The sequence below is a fragment of the Bufo bufo genome, chromosome 6 (genome assembly GCF_905171765.1).
Source record: "Bufo bufo chromosome 6, aBufBuf1.1, whole genome shotgun sequence".
Lineage (NCBI taxonomy): Eukaryota > Metazoa > Chordata > Amphibia > Anura > Bufonidae > Bufo > Bufo bufo.
In genome coordinates, this window is record NC_053394.1 from 270490400 (window position 1) to 270512509 (window position 22110).

The 22110-nt window shown below is 45.9% G+C and overlaps 1 protein-coding gene across 1 annotated transcript in view; it reads left to right on the forward strand.

Moving 5' to 3' along the window:
* The window catches only part of LRRC20 (leucine rich repeat containing 20), an 801757-nt gene continuing 779647 nt past the window's right edge, over positions 1 to 22110 (forward strand). Inside the window, exon 1 of the mRNA XM_040434913.1 lies at positions 1 to 73. The gene's annotated coding sequence lies outside the window, so the exon portion shown is untranslated. The remainder of the gene's footprint in view (positions 74 to 22110) is intronic.

Here is a 22110-nt window from a genome sequence, read left to right on the forward strand (position 1 = left end):
GCACATGGTGCAGCAGCTGTCCCTGCTCATTCAGTGTAGAAGAGAGCAGAAGCTGGGGGTGTGCACTCTACCGGTAAGTACTGTATGTGCTGAGCCTGGCATGGTGCCCACAGTGTATACGAGCTACAGCAGCTCCCGTCATGTATAAACCTAGTCATTACAGCACAGACATCTCAGGGTTCAGCAACCTTGGGCACTCCAGCTGTTGTGAAACTACAATCCCCAGCATGCTCCATTCATTTCTGAGAGGAGCAGAGGAAGTATGCATGCTGGGCGTTGAGGTTGCCTACCCCTGCTCTACATGAATGCATGATAAATGTGGATGGGGAGAAAACTCTGTCTAGAAAGCTGTGTTCGGAAAAGTAGTTAAAAGTATTTATTATGCTGTTCCGCTACTATGATCACAGTAATCATTCTGACCAATACAAGTGTCTGACACTATTGTAAGGAGTTAATAATCAGTACAAAAGTGTGTGACAGTTAAGGGGGAATAAACGTGCGCTTTATACATCATGCATACATCTTGACGATGATACGTAATAGCTGCAAAATTTTTATAGCCAAAACTGACATTTAGGCACAATGCACACAACCGTATCCATTTCGCTGTCTGCAAATTGCGGATCTGCAAAATATGGATATGGTCCTTGTTGCATCTGCATTTTTTGTGGACCTAGTGACTTCCATGGGTCCGTGGTCCACATTTTGCAGCGAAGTATAGGACATGTTCTGTTCTTTTGCAAAACAGACATACGGATGCTGAAAGCACGTCAATCATCCATGTGCCCTCCGCATCAGTATGTTAATTCCGCAAAAAAATAGACTAGGGCGGACATTTATTAACTGATATACACCACCGTGGCGTATTAAAGCCAAAGATTTTTTTGCAGCAAAATCTGCAACTTTACCCCGCTGAAGTGGCGAGAAAAGGACGCATGGCGTGGGCGGGCCAAAAGGCTCAGCTCATTTTGACGTGACATTTTTTGGCGTGGAAAATGGCTTTAATCTACGCCAGCAAGGGAGCTGGTCTAGATTTAAGTCTTTTGCACAGCCTGCTGGAGGAAGCGCCAAAGTTATGTAAGGCTTGGACCTTTACATAACTTTGGCTGATCCTCCAGCATCACAGCGATAGAATTCCATTATAGGTTCTGTTATAACGGAATATAACCACCACAGGACCCCAGATGCTCTAGGGGAGAATATCTCTGTAAGGCCTCATGCACATGACCGTAGCCGTTTATGCGGTCTGCAAATCGTGGATCTGCAAAACACAGATACCGTCCGTGAGCCTGCAGACATTTTTTTCACTCCTTCACAATTGTCCTATCCTTGTCTGCAAAACGGAACTCCGTTATAGGTTCCGATATAATAGAGTTATAGCGGAATAAAACAGGATTTTAGGACAGAATGCAAGACGGAAGCCTTTAAGAGGCATTCCGCTTTGCTCCGCCCTAATACATTTCTATGGGGACACATATCAGTTCCGTTTGGTTCAGTTATACATGACGGAAAAAACTGTCCTGTCGACATGTCCCCATACACATATATTAGAAATGAGCAAAACGGAAGGCTTCCATTTTGCATTCCATCCTAAAATTCTGCTATATTCCGCTATAACTCTATTATAATTATAATGCAAACCCGCCCTTAGTCCGTTCCGTTTTACAGACAAGGATAGGACATTTGTGAAGGAGTGAAAAAAAAAAAGTCTGTTCATGGCCTGTATCCTTGTTTTGTAAATCTGCGATTTGCAGACCGCATAAACGGCTACGGTCGTGTGCATGAGGCCTTACAGAGATATTCTTCCCTAGAGTATTCCCTAGGTAGTTATATTCTGTTATAACTCTGTTATAACGAAACCTAAAATGGAATTCTATAACGCTAATGCAAACCCGCCCTTACTTATTGAGATGAGTGTGTCACGTTTTTTGCAGATCAGATGTGGACCAAAACCATTGTGTGCATGAGCTCTAATACAGTATCACATACAGAGGTATGCCATATGCAGCTGCATCCCTGAGGAGTCCCTGTGGATTCTAAGGCCTCTTTCACACGGGCGTTGCGGGAAAATGTGCGGGTGCGTTCCGGGAACACCCGCGATTTTCCACGCGAGTGCAAAACATTGTAATGCGTTTTGCACTCGCGTGAGAAAAATCGCACATGTTTGGTACCCAAACCTGAACTTTTTCACAGAATTTCGGGCTTGGGTTAGGTGTTGTGTAGATGTTATTATTTTCCCTTATAACATGGTTATAAGGGAAAATAATAGCATTCTGAATACAGTAGGCTTAGTAGGTGATCAATTGAGGATTAAAAAAAAAATATAATATTAACTCACCTTCTCCTCTTGTTCGCGTAGTTCCCGGTCTCTTCTTTACTTCTTTAATGATGAGCTGTGGGCTAAAGGACCTTTGGTGACGTCAGATCACATGCTCCAATCACATGGCACATCACCGTGGTGATGTACCATGTGATTGGAGCATGTGATCTGACGTCACCACAGGGCCTAGCCGGTAGTTCATCTTTTAAGAAGTAAAGAAAGAGACCGGGAACTACGCGAACAAGAGAAGAAGGTGAGTTAATTATTATTTTTTTTTAACCCTCAATTGATCACCTACTAAGCATTCTGTATTCAGAATGCTATTATTTTCCCTTATAACCATGTTATAAGGGAAAATAATACAGTGAATAGACTGTCACCTAGCAACCATGCGTGAAAATCGCACCGCATCCGCACTTGCTTGCGGATGCTTGCGATTTTCACGCAACCCCATTCACTTCTATGGGGCCTGCGTTGCGTGAAAAACGCAGAATATAGAGCATGCTGCGATTTTCACGCAACGCACAAGTGATGCGTGAAAATCACTGCTCATGTGAACAGCCCCATAGAAATGAATGGGTCGGTATTCAGTGCGGGTGCAATGCATTCACCTCACGCATCGCATCCGCGCGGAATACTCGCCCGTGTGAAAGGGGCCTAAGTGTCACTATACTACCTCCACACAACTTCATTATTTGTGAGGCCTTCTGTATAGGTCTTCAACGTCTAAATAGAAACATTAATTTTCTCCAACCGGTACCGTGCTCTGTACCGACAAGGGGCAAAAACCAGGTACAACTGTCTAGATGGTTGTCTGATTTGGCCAAACTAAAACTAATTTACATACTTTGAATAGTTTTTTTCCCCATGGAGCATTGCTTGTAAGTAGTGTTGAGCGAACTTGTGTTTTAAGTTCGGCGTCTAAAGTTCGGGTTATCGAAGAATCGCGTTATGGATTCCGCTACCACGGACCATAACGGAATTTAGAATCCATAATGCCATTACCCGAACCCGAACTTTAGACGCCGAACTTAAAACACAAGTTCGCTCAACACTACTTGTAAGTTAGTCTCCACACACCAGTTGGATCTCTTCAATCAGTACTAGTAGTGCCTCTCGGCTAATTCACTGACAGAAATCTGAAACACAAAAGGGGAGATTTGTGAAAATTAGAAGACTCCCTGACAATATTTTTAAACCAATCTAAAAGTTTTTGTGTAAAAAAAAAGGGAAGGGAGTGAGTGGGTGGGGTGTAATGAATGTGATTTACTACAGAAATGTCCAGTTACAACATGTCATTGTTTGGTACTGTATACGGTTTACTCCAGCGGGCGTGCACCATGTGCGTAAATGCAAGACAGGATAAACCAGTCTTCTGAAACATCAGTCTTTAAAAAGTAAAGCTCCACTAAAGCTCTCCTGTCTGATTTGAGATTAAGGCCTAGTTCACACGATCGTTTTTTTTTGCGAGTGTACGGGCCGTTTTTTTGTGTTCCGTATACGGACCGTTCATTTCAATGGTTTCGCATTAAAAACGGAATGTGTTCCGTAAGCATTCCGTTTCAGTATTTCCATTTTTCCGTTCCGTTAAAAGATAGAACATGTCCTATATTTGGCTGCAAATCACGTTCCATGGCTCCATTCAAGTCAATGGGTCCGCAAAAAAAAACGGAACACATACGGAAATGCTTCCATATGTCTTCCGTATCCGTTCCGTTTTTGCTGAACCATCTATTGAAAATGTTATGCCCAGCCCAATTTTTTCTATGTAATTACTGTATACTGTACATGGCATACGGAAAAACAGAACGGAAAAACGGAAAGGAAACGGAAACACAACGGAACTCAAAAACGGAACAACGGATCAGTGAAAAATGGACCGCAAAAAACTATAAAAGCCATACGATTGTGTGAACTAGGCCTAACAGTGATGAGAATATTCAGATTAAAAGAACCCTTGCACAATAGTCACTGGGCATCCCACAGGTGGTACATTTGCCATGGCACAGACATAAAAGCTGTCTGAAAGTCTTTGGCACGAGAGGTGTTTTAAATTATTTCTTCTTTCCTTCTGAAGTTGATGGATAGTCTTGAAAAGATGCGTCTGATGCTGATCATTAGGCCGAATGCACAAGGCCGTGGAACACGGACGTGAGCGGTCCGTGGTATCCCGGCCTGGCATCCTGCTGACAGCAGGAGTGCACGGCGTCATTGGTTGCTATGACGCTGTGCGATTCGTGCCGCCACTGCAGTACAGTAATACACTCGTATTAATACATCATAGCGAACAATGACACCGTGCGCTTCTGCTGTCAGCAGGATGCCAGGTCGGGATACCACGGACCGCTCACGTCCGTGTTCCACGGCCGTGTGCATTCGGCCTAAGGCCTCTTTCACACTACCGTTTTTTTTTTCCGTTTTGCGGTCCGTTTTTTGCGGTCCGTATACGGTCCGTATACGGAACCATTCATTTCAATGGGTCCGCAAAAAAACGGAAAGTGTTCCGTATGCATTCCGTTTCCGTATTTCCGTTTTTCCGTTCCGTGGAAAGATAGAACATGTCCTATGTTTGTCCGCAAATCACGGTCCGTGGCTCCATTCAAGTCAATGGGTCCGCAAAAAAAACGGATTACATACGGAAATGCATCCGTATGTCTTCCGTTTCCGTTCCGTTTTTTCTGAACCATCTATTGAAAATGTTATGGCCAGCCCAATTTTTCCAATGTAATTACTGTATACTGTATATGCCATACGGAAAAACGGAACGGAACAACGGAACGGAAACGGAAACACAACGGAACCAAAAAACGGAACAACGGATCCGTTAAAAACGGAACGCAAAACACTGAAATGGACATACTGTAGTGTGAAAGAGGCCTTAATAGGAGGAAGGTATGTCCAGGATTAATACTTAAAGGGAACCTGTCACCTCTACTATGCTGCCTGCACTGAGGGAGCACAGTATAATGACATCAGCAGGCTATCATTACTGTGCTAAAATTCAGTAGCTCATACAAGTGTGAGGTGAGCGGAGTCCGATGAGACTTGTGCCCCCCCCCTCCCCTGCCGCCTACCCATGACAGGCAACAGGTGGGGAAGGACAGGACCACAAGTCTCATTGGACTTATCTTTTCTCACAGCACTGGTGAGCAGTGATGGCCAGTTCGCATTGTTAGCCCAAGAACATATGCGGGCTGCCATCTTTTTTCACAAGTCCGGCAAGGCACAGGTAAGCCCTTACCTGTGCCTGTGCGCGAGCCGGTCTGAAAACAAGTGCGGTCAGCGGGAGCAGGCAGTTCCGAGAACAGCCACCGGGGGCCTTCATCGGGCTGTATTCGGAACTGCCTGCTCCCAGTGACCGCATTTGTTTTCAGACTGGCTCGTGGCACAGGCACAGGTAAGGGCTTACCTGTGCCTCGCCGGACTTGTGAAAAAAGATGGCAGCCCGCATATGTTCGCGGGCGAACAATGTGAACTGGCCATCACTGCTGGTGAGCGCTGTGAGGTTCTCCCAGTCAGTAGGGAAAAAATACAGAATTTTAGGCTAGTGGAGCTGTCACTATACTATGGTGCCCTCAGTGAGGGTAGCATAGTAATGGTGACCGGTTCCCTTTAAAGTGGTTGGCCATTTTCTGACCACTGTTATCAATATGTGTATGTAAAATTACTATATAGCACTAATATACAGTAGTTTTTGTTAATGTTCTGTGCATATATGAAAAGACACATCCTCTTGATTGGCACATCTTCTCTTCTAACCTCACTGAGATGGCTACTGAAAGAGGGTCGTAGGGCCAGACACTTTACTCGGCTTCCCCCATTCAAACACAATGGCCCACATTAAAGGGGTTGTGCAGGCCATATATTGAAATATACTCAGGATAGGTCATTAATATCGGATCAGCGGAGGCCGACACCCAGCTCCTCCGTCAACCAGCTGTTTAAAGAGGCAGCGCTGCATGCCAGCTCTTGCTTCCTCTTCATCACACTGCCTGTCCTCACGGAAGTGAGTGTAATGACAAGTACTCGTTCTATTTACTTAAATGGAGCGAGTACTTGTAATTACACTATGCCACCTCTCCAGAGGAGAAGACGAGTAGTATAGTCAACAGGAAGCAGCTCTCGCATAGAGTATAGCCTCCTCTTCAAACAACTGAGCTGGGGGGTGCCGTGCTTTGCAATTTTCTCATCATGGACAATAGTCTCTACAATAATGTGTAGAAAATCTCTCATCTCAAGATACCCATTAAAGAAGTTGTGCAGTGGTTTAAACGGGTTTTCCAAAACTTTATTTTATTGATGACCTATTCTCTGGGTCATCAGTATCTGATCTATGGGAGTCCGACTTGCCGATCAGCTGTTTGAGAAGGCAACGACACTCACAAAAGGGCTGCGGCCTTCTCCACCTTTTTCTAGGCTGTGTGATGTCACGTTCATCAGTCACATGGCCTAGATGCAACTCAGCCTCATTAATGCCTCATTCACACAAACGTATTTTCTTTCTGTGTCCGTTCCTTTTTTTTTGTGGACCGTAGGCAGAACCCTTCATTTCAATGGGTCCGCAAAAAAACGTTTCCTTTTGTCCGTATTTCCATTCCGGGAAAAAAATAGAACATGTCCTATTATTGTCCGCATTACTGACAAGGATAGGACTGTTCTATTAGGGGCCAGCTGTTCCGTTCCGCATAATACGGAATGCACACAGACGTCATCCGTATTTTTTGCGGGTCCGTTTTTTTGCGAATTGCAAAATACATACAGTCGTGTGCATGAGGCCTAAAGTGAATGGGGCTGGGCTGCAATACCAAGCACAGCTGCTATACAATGTATGACACTGTGCTTGATGACCAGAGAGAAGCCGTGGTGCTACTGCAAGTGCCACTGCATTCTCAAACATCAGATCGTAGGGGATCCCGGGTGTTGGACCCTTCACAGTAGTTATGTCCTCCTTATGGCCCCTCACAGTAATTATGTCCTCCTTGTGGCTGGTTACTGTAGTTATGTTCTCTTTGTGCCCCACTCACAGTAGTTATGTCCTCCCAGTGCCCCCTCCAGCTTCATTTAAAAAAACACTGAATACTCACCCATTTCCCTGATGATTGGGCACTTCCACTGTTCCCAGCAGCAGCAGATGCGGTCACACACATTGCGTTTCTGGCTGTGAAGGAGGCCGATTCCTGAGCTTTCACCACTCCCCTCATAAGTCAGCAGCGCGATGTGTGGCCTGCTGTGGAGCGCTGGAGCCCAGCATGTCAATTGCCCAGGTGTGCACCCAAGCCTCTGCACCAGGACACGTGCGCTGGCTGCCCCCATCGCCACGCCCTAGGCATAGGTCATCAATATCAGATCGACAAGGAGTCCCACTGCTGGCACCCCTGTCGATAAGCTGTTTGAAGAGGTAGTAGTGATCATGCTGGTGCTGCTTCTGCTTTAAAATTGCCTGCGTGCTGTCTCCTTTGCAGGGGTGGCGCGGTTTAGTTACAATTGCTTGTCCCATTCACCTTAAGATAGGTCAGAAAAATTGTTCTTTTCAAGCACCCATAGACAGGATTAGTAAATTTCCCCACTGTGCCAGCCATCTGCACTTGTGCCATCAGGAATCTAGTGTAGGATCAGTGAGTTTCAATGGAGAAGGCTGTGACGTGTCTGGTCACAAAAGGATTTCCGATCAATGGGGCATGGCTTATGAAATATAAAACGGTACAAAATATTAACAAAGTCTATAATGCCATGTATAATACCAAGTACCATGTATTAATCTTACATACACATTGGGTAACAGTAACCAGAAAATGACCAACCCCTTTTAATCTTCTGACAATGAAGAATTAGATTACAGTCATAACCATATATTAATGCATATACAATATTTTAAAGGGGTTTTCAGACACTAATATATTATTTTTTCATTGGATAGGTCAACAATATGAGATTATTGGGGTCTCCACTATTCAGCTGCTTGCAACAGCCACAGGTTTTGGAAATAAACAAACAATGTTAGCGAACACCATAGCGCCATATATTGTGTAGTGGCCATTCTTGCATACTGCAGCACGACTCCTATTCACTTGAATACCCAAAAATGGCTCCGTAGACTTTTTAGTTCCAGAATCTGCGTCTGCCGCTAACAGCTGATGAGGGTCATCAGGAGCCATTCTCGCATCAATATCATATCGGTGACCTATCCTATGGATGAGCCATCAATGTGTTGGTCTCAGAAAATCCCTGTAATACGGCTGGCTTTATAGATTGCACAGAGTGCTCTGTACAGCGATGCTCTGAGAGGGTGACCGTTCTTTTAGTCCCTGTGGTAATGTAAAATGTATGGTGCCTGCAGTGTATAAACTGACCCAAATATGCAATGTTTGCATGCAGCTGCAGATATGCAGAAGAGGAACCTAAGACCTTATTCACACATAAGTGTTTTGGTCAGTGATTTCCATCAGAGATTGTGAGCCAAAACTAGGATTGGAGCCTATACAGAGATAAGGTATAAGAGAAGGATTTACACTTGTTCTGAGTGTAGATCCGGACATCATTTAGGCTTAAAATCAATTATCGAAATCAATGACTGTGTGAATAAGGCCTAATCCAGCTCACAGGAGTGAATGTTTCAAAAGTTCAGTTTGGTCAGTGACCTCTTCTTCTGTTACCAGTGAATATTTGACGACATCTAATAATAGGACTTCAGAGATTTGGTTGAGTCATTCTTCAGGTACAGTGTATTGCTGTCCAGAAGTATGTCATCAGTGTATAGAAGGGATAAGTCTTAGGTTACACTAAATAAATGATAAAAAATTTAGCTTTTTGTCAATCGTTGTGTATTGTGAGTCTGCCAAAAAGATGCAGATAGGTTTGAAGGGTTTCCTTGGACCTGAATATACAGAAATAAAATACTACTTATAGTTCTAAATGCATTACACTGTGCCTATAATAACTAGAGATGACTGTGCATCACTATTAGGCTTAGTTCACACTTCACTTATTTGGTCAGTAATTGTCAGCTCAAAGCAGGTGTGGGTCATGATACCTAATCCAAGAGTAGGCTTGGCTCCTGAATTTGCCTCACAATAAGTATTGGAAATAAATAACCAAATAACAGAAGTGTGAACTCCTCCTTACAAGTCAATGTTAGCATCAGCTCTAATTCATCGGCGTGGCCCCCTGGCAGTGTGGAGGGTGTCAGCAGTAAGGTTGTGTTCACATCACTGTTTATTTTTCTGTTCTTCTGATCCATGAGAAGAACAGGCCAAAAAAAGTGGATCCTGTAGTTTGAACATCCACCTTCACACCATCAGTATTTGGTGAGCATTTAATCAGTATTGGTAAGGCAAAAACAGGAGTGGGTACAAAACAGAGATACCATATGATGGAAATATTTACATGTCCTCTTTGTTTTGGACCCACTTCTGCTGTTGGCTTCTAAATCATGATCAAATCCTGATGCAAAATACCGACCGTGTGATAGAGGCCTTCTGGACGCTCAAACGACAGCCCTTCAGAGGGATCAGAAGAATGGAAAAATAAACAGTGATGTCAACATGGCCAAACAGAGACACCAGTGGCCCGTAACAGACTGGTGAGTGTGGCAACAGCATGAAGAGTCCAAATAGTGTCCCCGTAACAGAGAGGTGAGGGTAGCAACAGCATGAAGTGTCACAATAGTGGCCCTGAAACAGAGTGGGGAAAGGGGGGCAACAGTGGCAGTAACAGCACAAGCTGGTGGCAGATCACAGTAGAGGCAGATAGCAGTAGAGGCAACAGGCGTGTGGCATCAGGCCAATGACAGCATCAGAATAGTGGCAGCAGGACGTGGGCAGAAGTAACAAGCAATTTGTTGCAATGTTCTGGTGTGGCTGCATACTACAGTCACATCTAAGTAGTCTTCCAGAATGATCTAGTCTGTTGTATCAGGCACTGGAGCCTGGAAATCCTGGTTGATGCAGGCCTGATTTATCTTTATAAAGGTTAGTCTCTCAACATTTTGTGTTGAAAGGTGAGTTCTCTTTGGTAACTATGCCACCCAGGGCACACCCGCTCTGATGCCCCAATATTGGCCGGTCAGAAAAGCTTGCCTAGGGCAAACTCTGCCAGTTGCGGCCCCGATTCAAGTTTGGCTGCCCAGCAGTCCAGGGGATCTTGGATCTGAGGTGACTGAGAGCTGTCCAAGTATGCCACCAGCTGCTTGTTCAGGTTCTGCTCCATGTGCTGCTGCTGGGTGGTTTCTTTAGCAGGCGGGTGAAGAAAAGTACTTAGAGACTTAAGACTCTAGTTGCTGCTGATGGAGGTGGTTCTGCTCCTGCCCCCCCTCCCCTCCAGCAGTCATGGCAGTGGAGCATGAGCTCAGAGGATCCGCCTGGTTAATCCTTCGTGAGGGTGGGCAATAGGGTGCGTAGGCAGTGACCAATAAACTACAAAGGATGTCTAGATAGCAATTCAGTTCTTCTTCCCTCTCAGAAGGTGTAAAAAAGGACCCCATTTTGGAACGGTAGTGAGGGTCCAACATAGTGGAGAGCCAGTGGTTATCCCTCTGCTGAATGGTGATAATGCAGCTATCACTACACAAGCATACTGTGCAGCCATCTCCACTGCATACTGCCACGGTCTGTCAGAGTCATCTGCATCGTCACCCTCTAGCTTCTCATGCTACTCCTGCTACTCTCCTTCCTGGGCATTTATGTCCTCTTCCACCTCGTCCTCCTCCTGTCCTGTGCCAAATCAGCTTCCACAGGGCTCAGGTGGCTGTGAGATGTAGTCACCACGACTACTGTCCCCTTGCTAGTCAGATTTATCAACATCTCCTCCAGGACGTGAAGGAGTGGAATGACATCATTTATCCCGTAGTCCTGTTGACTGACAAATAAAGTGGCCTCCTCAAAGGGCCTGAGCAAATGGCAGGTGTCACGCACAAGCTGCCACTGCCTAATGTCAAAGTTACACCGGGAGTAGTCCTGTCCATCTGCATTATCAAGAAATCGGTCAGGGGTTTCCTCTGCTCATACAGTCAGTCCAACATGTGGAGGGTGGAGTTCCAACATGCGGAAACATCACATATAAGACGATTTCGGGGCACACAATTCTGCCTTTTCAGCTCAAGGAGGGCGGGTTTTGCATGGTAAGAGTGGCTGAAGTGCATGCACAGTTTCAGACTTCAGGAACTGGGTGACAACCAGATTGAAGACATGTGCCATGCAGGGCGCATGGGTCAGCCCTCCTTGATGCAGCGGAGACAGAATGTTCTTCCCATTATTGGTGACTATGGTTCCTATCTTCAGTTTGCGAGAAGACAGCCAGGATTCAATTTATTGGTTGATGACACAGAGCAGTTCTTCCCCAGTGTGACTCCATTTGCCCATGCAAAACCATGTGACAATGCCATGCTTTGCATAGGTGGTATGCTGGAGGACCACTCTGAACTGTGCCTACAGTGGATGCTGAGGACAAGGTGGAGAATGAGGAGGCAGAGGAGGATATTGGTGTAGAAATCCCATGATTACAATGTGGAGGCAGCATTGCCATCACCTGGCAAAGTTGTTGGTGTGCCTGGGCCAGAAACACATTTATCCAGTGGGCTGTAAAGGACATACACTCACCTAAAGAATTATTAGGAACACCTGTTCTATTTCTCATTAATGCAATTATCTAGTCAACCAAATCACATGGCAGGTGCTTCAATGCATTTAGGTGTGTGGTCCTGGTCAAGACAATCTCCTAAACTCCAAACTGAATGTCAGAATGGGAAAGAAAGGTGATTTAAGCAATTTTGAGCGTGGCATGGTTGTTGGTGCCAGACGGGCCGGTCTGAGTATTTCACAATCTGCTCAGTTACTGGGATTTTCACGCACAACCATTTCTAGGGTTTACAAAGAATGGTGTGAAAAGGGAAAAACATCCAGTATGCGGCAGTCCTGTGGCTAAAAATGCCTTGTGGATGCTAGAGGTCAGAGGAGAATGGGCCGACTGATTCAAGCTGATAGAAGAGCAACGTTGACTGAAATAACCACTCGTTGCAACCGAGGTATGCAGCAAAGCATTTGTGAAGCCACAACACGCACAACCTTGAGGCGGATGGGCTACAACAGCAGAAGACCCCACCAGGTACCACTCATCTCCACTACAAATAGGAAAAAGAGGCTACAATTTGCACGAGCTCACAAAATTGGACTGTTGAAGACTGGAAAAATGTTGCCTGATCTGATGAGTCTCGATTTCTGTTGAGACATTCAAATGGTAGAGTCTGAATTTGGCGTAAACAGAATGAGAACATGTATCCATCCTCTGATGGCTACTTCCAGCAGTATAATGCACCATGTCACAAAGCTCGAATCATTTCAAATTGGTTTCTTGAACATGACAATGAGTTCACTGTACTAAAATGGCCCCCACAGTCACCAGATCTCAACCCAATAGAGCATCTTTGGGATGTGGTGGAACAGGAGCTTCATGCCCTGGATGTGCATCCCTCAAATCTCCATCAACTGCAAGATGCTATCCTATCAATATGGGCCAACATTTCTAAAGAATGCTATCAGCACCTTGTTGAATCAATGCCACGTAGAATTAAGGCAGTTCTGAAGGCAAAAGGGGGTCCAACACCGAATTAGTATGGTGTTCCTAATAATTCTTAAGGTGAGTGTATATTGTCCTTGGCCATAGTTACTGCTTCACATGTCAGCGCTGGCATGAACTGTACCAGACACTGACAGGCTCAAAGACTGGCCCACCTTCTGCTCAACATACGTGTGGAGGGCTGTTACAGTTTCTTTTAGAGAAGTAATGACAGCTTAGGACTCTCCAGCTTGGGTGGGTACAAGCCATCAGTTCTCTGAAATGTTCAGAGTCCACAATATGGAAAGGGAGGAAATGTAGTACCAGCAATGTGGCCAGGTGCACGTTCAGCTTCTGTGCTGTATGGAATTTTACCCCCAACATTCCCTGCTGACCGCCTGCCGCTGCCTTTATGAACCCGTGTACCGCTAGTTGTTTCCTGGTAGGTAGGCTCCCGATTAGCAGACGGTCTACCGCAGGAGTGTTTGGCTCCAGCTCTCCCACTTCTTTCACCCAGCTGGCTCATCAGCATGCTGCCACCCTACTGCTGTCTCACGGGCCTCCTGCCACCTTCACCCCCTGATGATGATTATGATGCCCCCTCTTCACCCGGCTCCAATATGCGATCGCTACATCATCATCATCATCCACTAATGTCTGTTTTTTCACTTATGTCATCCTCACTAATCTCATGTCCATGACCGCTCGCAACACAAGCTGCCACTCGCCTGTCATCATCACTGGTTGCACAGCTAAGGGAGGATACAGCAGACCTCTTCTCTAAGTCTGTGCTGGCCTGTAGCTGCTGACTGTCCCAACTAAGCTCGTCCTCACTGAAAAAAGGAGCAAAGATGGCAGCATTCATAACTTTCCGAGCAAAAGGAGCAGCAAAAAAAATAAAAATAAACTTTTGCAGGATAGGTGAGGGCACAGAGGTTGTTCCTGGGCCATGACAACTAAGTGTGGTGTCAAAGGAACTCACCGATTTCTGGCTGTGTGTATCTGTTGTCACCTGAGATGATGTTGAAGAGAGAGTCCATTCCAGTACAGCTGGATTGTTGGTCAAAACACGATCGCTGGATGACAGTGACAGCTCTGGCCTGTTGCTGTGGCTGCTGCTGCCACCACCCCTTCTTCTGCTGCTACTTGTGCCGGCTACAGCAACATTTTTGCCACTGCCAGTTCCTTTTTAGGGCCCAAGCAACTGTCTGTTGGCCATAGTGTACATTAACTAAATCAGTAATGTAACAGACTAAGTATAAATGGTGCAGCAGATAGACTAGAAAAATGCGCCTATATACAGTATTACACCGCCTATTGACAATGAGTCTGATTCACTGTACGTCTATGTATAACTGAACAGATTAATTATAAATAGCGCAGCAGATTACCTAGGTACACGCGTCTATATATTAGACCGGCTGTTGAGACTAAGCCTGATGCACAGTCAGTCCATGTATAACAGAACATATTAGGAATAAATGGCCCAGCAGATAAACTATATAAATATGCCTATATATCACACCGACTGTTGCCAATAAGTCTGATGCACAGTCAGTCTATGTATAACAAAACAAATTAAGAATGGATGTCACAGCAGTGGAACAAGATGCACAGTGCGATTACACAGAGCCTGCACTGTCCCTGTAGTCTCCCTATGCTCTCCCTACAGTGAGTGAAAACGTTCCCTAGGATCTCCCCACTTTGTCCGTGCACTGTCCATATCCAATATTCTACAATTAAAAGATTGCCAAAACACTGCCCCTAGCACTTGCCACGTGTCTCCCTAGCTCACAGTAAAATGGCATAGACTAGGTGGGATTAGACTTTTTATAGCGCTGTGAAATCGCAGTGGATGGCTATCTGCTGATTGGCTGGCTGCACAGCATTATGGGTCATATCTCCTTTGCGCGATTCTTACTTTCACTTTGTAACACATGTAGCCGCCATTTTAGGGAAAAAAATTATTTGTTGCAACGAAGCTAGAAGAAATTCTGATTTTTGGCGAATCAAAGTTTTCCTTAAATTAGGATCAAATTCCATTTGTTTCACTTCGATTCGCTCAACATTAATAACACATTTTCATCTCTTTGGAATTGCCCTTTTCCAATGAAGCCACATCTCTTTTTCAGTAACCCCCCCCCCCCCCTATCAAGCTGAAGAGAATTTCTAGTGTCTAGGTGCACTGACATTTTTTAATTACTTAAAAATCAATCATCCACATATGATCTGTATTTCTGTACTGGTCTTTGGCAGGCATTCACTTCCTACTGGCCTCACAGAGGGTTGCTCTATTGAGGTAGTGAATGTGCAGCTCTAACTTTGTGATCACGTTGTGTTGAGTAGGCATTCATTTCTTTTGTTCAGTCTGTCCCTGCAGTCACATTATAAGAACATGGAGAAAGACAGATGACCTGAGCAGTTACAGATGTTCCTTTGATTTAGACAAAATTGCATTCATCAGCTGAAACTGAATCAGCTTATGGATGTGTTCAGACTTTGGATATTATTCAAACAGCTGGCACATCCAGAGTTAGACCTCCATTGATCTAATATTGAAAGCCTTTCCTAAGGATAGACCATCAGTTTTGAAGTCCCTAATAACCCCTTTATACAGAGCATCATAATCAGATGCCAGATTAGCTTTAAAGGGGTTGTCCACTCATTTTACATTAAAGGTCTACCCTCAGTATAGGCCATGAATATCCGATTGGCAGGAGTCTGTCAACCTGCACACCCACAAATTAACTGTTCGGGAGTAGTCCAGCTCCGAAAGTAGGTGCTGGAACTATACAGCTCCATCCATTGTGTAGTGGATGGAGCTGGTTACTGCTGCACTGCTCCCATTGAAGTGAATGGAAGTAGCACTGCAGTAACAAGCTTTATCCATTACACAAAGGACAGAGCTGTGTTCTGTTCTGGCACTGAAGTTATTCCCAAACAGCTGATTAGCGTCATGTTCAGGGTCAGGCTGGCCCACCGAAGTACCAGAGGATTCTCTGGTGGGCCCAGGCTCTGGCAATAATGGATCCCTTATGGTCCTATATACACAGAGGGTGGGCACCCAAAATAATTCTTTATGGTAGGCTCAAGGGATTTCAGTCCGACGCTGGTTGTTTTGGACTACTGAGGATAGGCCTTCAATATAAAATAAGTGGAAACATTTTAACCTCTATTTGTGGTCCGAACCTATGCGAGTAGGAGTCGCCCTGCCGCCACCCCCCTCCCCAACTGGCCTGAGGTGTGCCTTGGCCTTACCAGGTCAGTATGCCTAAAAGAGGGCATACTCTGATTGTAATGAAATGAAATGATGACTGAATGAATGTGAGGGGAATGGGTGGGCGGGGGACGTTCGTGACCAGTCGACGTGATGCCCCTGTGAGCCGAGCCGATTATGAAGGTACCGGCTCCTCCCACAAATCCAGGCTAGCCTTCAGCCAGCCTTCAAACTTGTGGTCCGAACCTATGCGAGTAGGAGTCGCCCTGCCTCCACTTCCCTCCCCAACTGGCCTGAGGTGTGCCTTGGCCTTACCAGGTCAGTATGCCTAAAAGGGGGCAAAAACCAACTGATAAGGGAAGAACTGGCCTGACTTGCTACTCTACCAACTTGCTGAAAGCTCAGACCAGCTCTGCGTGTGGCTCCAGAATATATCGGACAAAGCATCCCGAACTCCAGCGCCCCAGATGTTTGATGATGTGTGCTGGGACCCCTTGCTTGGAAACCGCGGATGCTGCCCCAATGCGGAAAGAATGACCCGAAAACTGTGCAGGATTCAACCCCATGTTGGTCAACAGGATGCGAATGTGCTTGACAAATTGGCTAGATGACAGCGGACTGATGGGAAACGGGAGTAAGGGGTCAGTTGAGATGTGGAGACTAAGAGCCAAAAAGAGATTGTCCAAAACCGTCACTGGACTCCATGCGTTCGTGGTCTGAAAGAATTTGACTAAATGGCCGGAACCCACCTGCCTGGTTTTGTCGTGAGGCAACTGCAACTGATAGCTACTACCCACCTTGACTAAATCGCCCTTGCAGAGAGCCACCTCCCCCTGTCTAGCCTGTGTTACCAACCCTGGCCTCAAAAACCCATAGAACGCTAAATACATGGCTGATTTGATCACTAGACTGGGAAGAACTCCGAACGGTGACAGCGAAAGAACTTCCGACAGTCTGCGAAAGATGTCCCCCGTGACAGGCCGACGGATCGACTTGACCGTGACCTGACTCTTCTGGATACCCCTGAGGATGGCCTTGATTGGGTGAGCAGCAAATATGGAAGGTCTGTCCGGCTCCTGAAGTGCCAAAAAATGCTGCACCCCCGCCAAGTATAGCCTTATCGTATTGTGTGATAAGGCCAGAACTGAGTGACAGTATGACATAAAGGCCACCATGTAATTGACCTGACCAGTGTCACCCGTAGGACAGGTCAACTGAAATTTAGAAAAAAACACCCACGCTCGGTGGTACGCCCTCAACGTACTGCCGGACAACGATTTCGTAATGAGCGAACTGGTGACCACCATCAGAAATTCTAATCCAATACCAGCAGCCGCCAGTCCGGTACCGGGGTGCCCACTTTGTCCACCTCTGGATTCTGTAAGAAAAAGCGTGAAAAATCTAAACGAGACAAAGCATCAGCTGCAACATTGCTCACCCCTTCCAAAAACAGGCCATGAAAATGAAACCCCTGCTCCAGAGCTATCCAGGTCAATCTGCGCATGAAAGACATGATGAGTAAAGATTTGGATCTACCCTTGTTTATGATCTCTGCAGTCGCCATGTTGTCAGTGTGGAAAACCCCCGTGTGACCCGACCACCTGTGCCCCAAATCTACAGCAGCTGCTACGATGGGATATATCTCAAACAATGCAAAAGTCTGAGAAAAACCCGGCATCTGTAGTACCTCCGTGGGCCATAAGCCGGCCAACCAATGTGAGCCAAATATGGCAGTGAAACCTACCGAGGCTGCCGCATTAGAAAACACATGTGGAGAATTGATGGTGGCCCTCGGAACAAACATTGGAATGCCATTCCACCCACTGAGAAATCTGTCCCACATGAACAGATCTGCCCGGGCGTTGGCATTAAGATGAACTGATGCGTCCAAATCACTGGTTTCTTGCAATAAAACTAACAATCTTGAAATAAACAATCTACCCTGAGGAATGACCAAGGAATGGACACCTGACTTTATCCTGTCGAGCTTCTCTTGGGGCAGACTAGCGGACATCTCGCGTGAATTTAAGGAGATCCCTAAAAACGTGATCACTTGTGCAGTCCCCTCTGTTTTGTGGTCAGCAACCGGAATATGTAACTCCTTGAAAACTTGCAAAAGAACTTGCAAGTCAACAGGCACCTGTGAGGGGCTTTCAATCAACAGAAAATCGTCAAGGTAATCAATGATGTTCTGGCAGCCCCGTGCTTCCAACAAAATCCACTCCAGAGCCTGCGCTAACTTGTCTAAAAGACTGGGGCTACTTTTGGAACCAAACGTCAATTTAGTGGCGAATAATATAAATCTCTCCACTTGATGCCATGCCACTGCCAGAGAGATGGTCTAATGGGCAGCAATTTGAACGCATCAGAAATATCTGCTTTAGACAGCCAAGCACCCCTACCTGTCAGAAGAATGACCTGGATAGCCTGGTCCACAGAAGCATATTTCAAAGAAAATTCCTCTGACGGAATCAATGAATTGAGACTTGGGACGTGGGAAGAATGAGGAGCAGACAAATCATAAATCAACCGAAATTTATTAGAATACTTCCCCTGCACCACCCCCACCGGGCTCACCCTCCATGTGTGAAAAGGATGGGACTGAAAAGGACCTATGACGAAGCCCTTATCCAGCTCACTCCTTAACAGTTCGTCCACTAGACCTGCATGTATGAAGGCAGACTGTAGATTAGGGCATTTAAAAGTCTGCTGTGGCAACGTGATGGGCCCAGTGTGAAACCCCCGGGAAAACCCTTCCACCAGGAATGAACGGAACGGCAGTTGCCGGTCTAATAGCTCTACGTCCACCCGGCTCAGTCATGCCGAGGACTTCAAGGTGCACACCGTGACCAGATGTGCCCTGAAACACGTGGCAGAGACGTGCAATAACCTGCACTGACTGTAGCTGCAAATAGCGTAATTGAAATTGTTACACAGCTGAGCTTTCCCTAAGAAATGAATCGGTCTCCCCAGTTTGTCGTACTGAAGTGTCTGCTGACTAGAACCCGGGTTGGTTACGCCTCTGGAGGTACTGGGAACAGCTGTAAGGTCAACCAATAGTCACCAAGTGGTAGTATGGGCAGGAGAATGACAAGTGGCGCACACCGGAGATTTTAAACTGGCAAAGTGCCTGCAAAACAGCTCCATATCAATGTTGCTCCAGTTTGTGACTACCTGAAACTGGGCCCAAATGGCTGCCGCTTTGGCCGAGAAGGACCTGTGATAGTCATAGAATGCTGATCCCCCATACTTATGTGCCAGATCCACCACCCTATAAAGTTAAGTGTCCAGTTCTTCTCTTCTGTGGGGGCTGGCGGAACACAACACGTCTCTGAACAGACTGAAAGCCAGCACAAATTCAGCCAGTGACAGTTTGCGACTGAGCCGGGGGTCCTTGGTTTTGAGCACCACCGACACCTCGCTACAGCCAAAGGATTTGTTCTCTGCCACGTCATTTGATGCTATTAACAAGGATGCCAAATTGACATCCTTGCCCTCCAAAGTATCCCTCTTAATACTGGGCCTAACGAAATAAACTGGCGCAACCGAAGGTACCCCCCCACCCTGTGACAGGCTAGCTGTCGGTAGTAAAGTAGGCGTAGTACCTGCCACCACAGCCGGAGGTGCCGCAACACTGGCCGGCCCGACTACTTGGGAGGGTCACGACGCGTCTCCATCACCTCCATCCGGGTTTGTAAATCCTGGATGGAATTCGTGAGCGTGTTCAACACTGCATGTATCTGCACCAACGAAGTGTTGATGGAAGTGCTATCACTGCTCGTGGCAGGCCTGGCTGGTGGTGTACTAGGGAAAAGTAACTTGAACAGTTCCGCCTTTCTGGCTGTAGCCGCGAACGGAATGCCTCTTCTCAGAAGTTCAGCCGTCAGCTTTGGCACTGTCCATGACCTAAGAGACGGGATGCTACCTTATTCGGACCCTCTGCCTGGAGATGGAGGCAAGGACACGAATTCCTCAATGTCCGAAGGCTGAGACATGACCACTGAAACAACCAAACAAAATAACTTGTTAATCCTGCGACCTGCTGCCCGCGTGCTAGGCAGACAAGGTGACAGACTAGAAACCCCCCTCCCACGCAGCGTGATACGAATGTATGAGAAAGCCGACGAGGCTGACGGGAAGTATGTTAGTCGTTTCCACTGACGTATGAAGCGAGCCCGAGTTTTTAAACCTGCGACGTGACAGATCAATTATAAACGAATACTGCGGGCTAATGAACCTACAGACGTGGCAGGTAATGTATAAGAATAGGAATTGTGGAAAACTGACCGTATGACGTATGACACTAGTCTACGAGATATGAGACAACGTCTGCCTGTCTCCCGTGAGAGAGCGTGGTTGTACTAGCGCATGAACCTATCCTAATGGTGTATGCATGAAGTTATCTCCAGAAAAGTATATTTTTTTTGTTCCTTTTTTTTTACGTCAAGAGCTACCCGATGTGAGCAAAATACCGGCTAAGATAAGCATGTACTGTATGTAAACGACAACCTGATGAAACATGCAAGCAACCCCAAGAAACGGCAGCTGGAAAACGCAGTTACTAGAGCCCTGTCAATCAATGCCCAGGTGACTTTCAACGCCTCACATGAATTAAAGGAAATGCCCTTGAATTTATTGCGGCAGAAATTACTGAGCAGACATGAGCCATGTGTGTGGCAATGCTGCCCCCTAGAGCTTTACCCAGAATTACATGTGAGAGATTGAAAGACGAGGAGGAAACATTCCTCCAGCATACCTCCCCCTCCCTCCCTCCTACCCTCCCTCACCTTCCCACACCCAGCTCAACAAACCGCCTCTGTAGAAATACAAAAAACAACAAAAGAAAGGAGGTTAGGAAGACCTTGAGACAAGGAATATCCCACTCACAAGGCGCCAATGGTGATGGGACTATAAATGAAATATTATTTCTATGTGAAAATTGAATGGTTAAAAAGAGGATCTAGTTATATGGACGACAGTAATAGGGGAGGCTGCACAAAAAAAATAGTGTTAGCACCAGGCTAAACACTTAGGCCTCTTTCACACGGGCGTTGCGGGAAAATGTGCGGGTGCGTTGCGGGAACACCCGCGATTTTTCCGCGCGAGTGCAAAACATTGTAATGCGTTTTGCACTCGCATAAGAAAAATCGCGCATGTTTGGTACCCAAACCCGAACTTCTTCACAGAAGTTCGGGCTTGGGTTAGGTGTTGTGTAGATTTTATTATTTTCCCTTATAACATTTTCCCTTATAAGGGAAAATAATAGCATTCTGAATACAGAATGCTTAGTAGGTGATCAATTGAGGGTTAAAAAAAAATAAAAAAATTAACTCACCTTCTCCTCTTGTGCGCGTAGTTCCCGGTCTCTTCTTTACTTCTTTAATGATGAGCTGTGGGCTAAAGGACCTTTGGTGACATCAGATCACATGCTCCAATCACATGGTACATCACCGTGGTGATGGACCATGTGATTGGAGCATGTGATCTGATGTCACCACAGGTCCTAGCCGATAGTTCATCTTTTGAACTATCGGTGAGTTAATTTTTTTATTTTTTTTAACCCTCAATTGATCACCTACTAAGCATTCTGTATTCAGAATGCTATTATTTTCCCTTATAACCATGTTGTTATAAGGGAAAATAATACAGTGAATAGACTGTCACCTAGCAACCATGCGTGAAAATCGCACCGCATCCGCACTTGCTTGCGGATGCTTGCGATTTTCACGCAACCCCATTCACTTCTATGGGGCCTGCGTTGCGTGAAAAACGCAGAATATAGAGCATGCTGCGATTTTCACGCAATGCACAAGTGATGCATGAAAATCACCGCTCATGTGAACAGCCCCATAGAAATGAATGGGTCGGTATTCAGTGCGGGTGCAATGCGTTCACCTCACGCATCGCATCCGCGCAGAATACTCGCCCGTGTGAAAGGGGCCTTAAATAGCCAAAGAGAAGATATGTGTAGGATTTGGTCTATAGTGTTAATGACCTTTGAAACTTCTAGATACACATAAAGAGC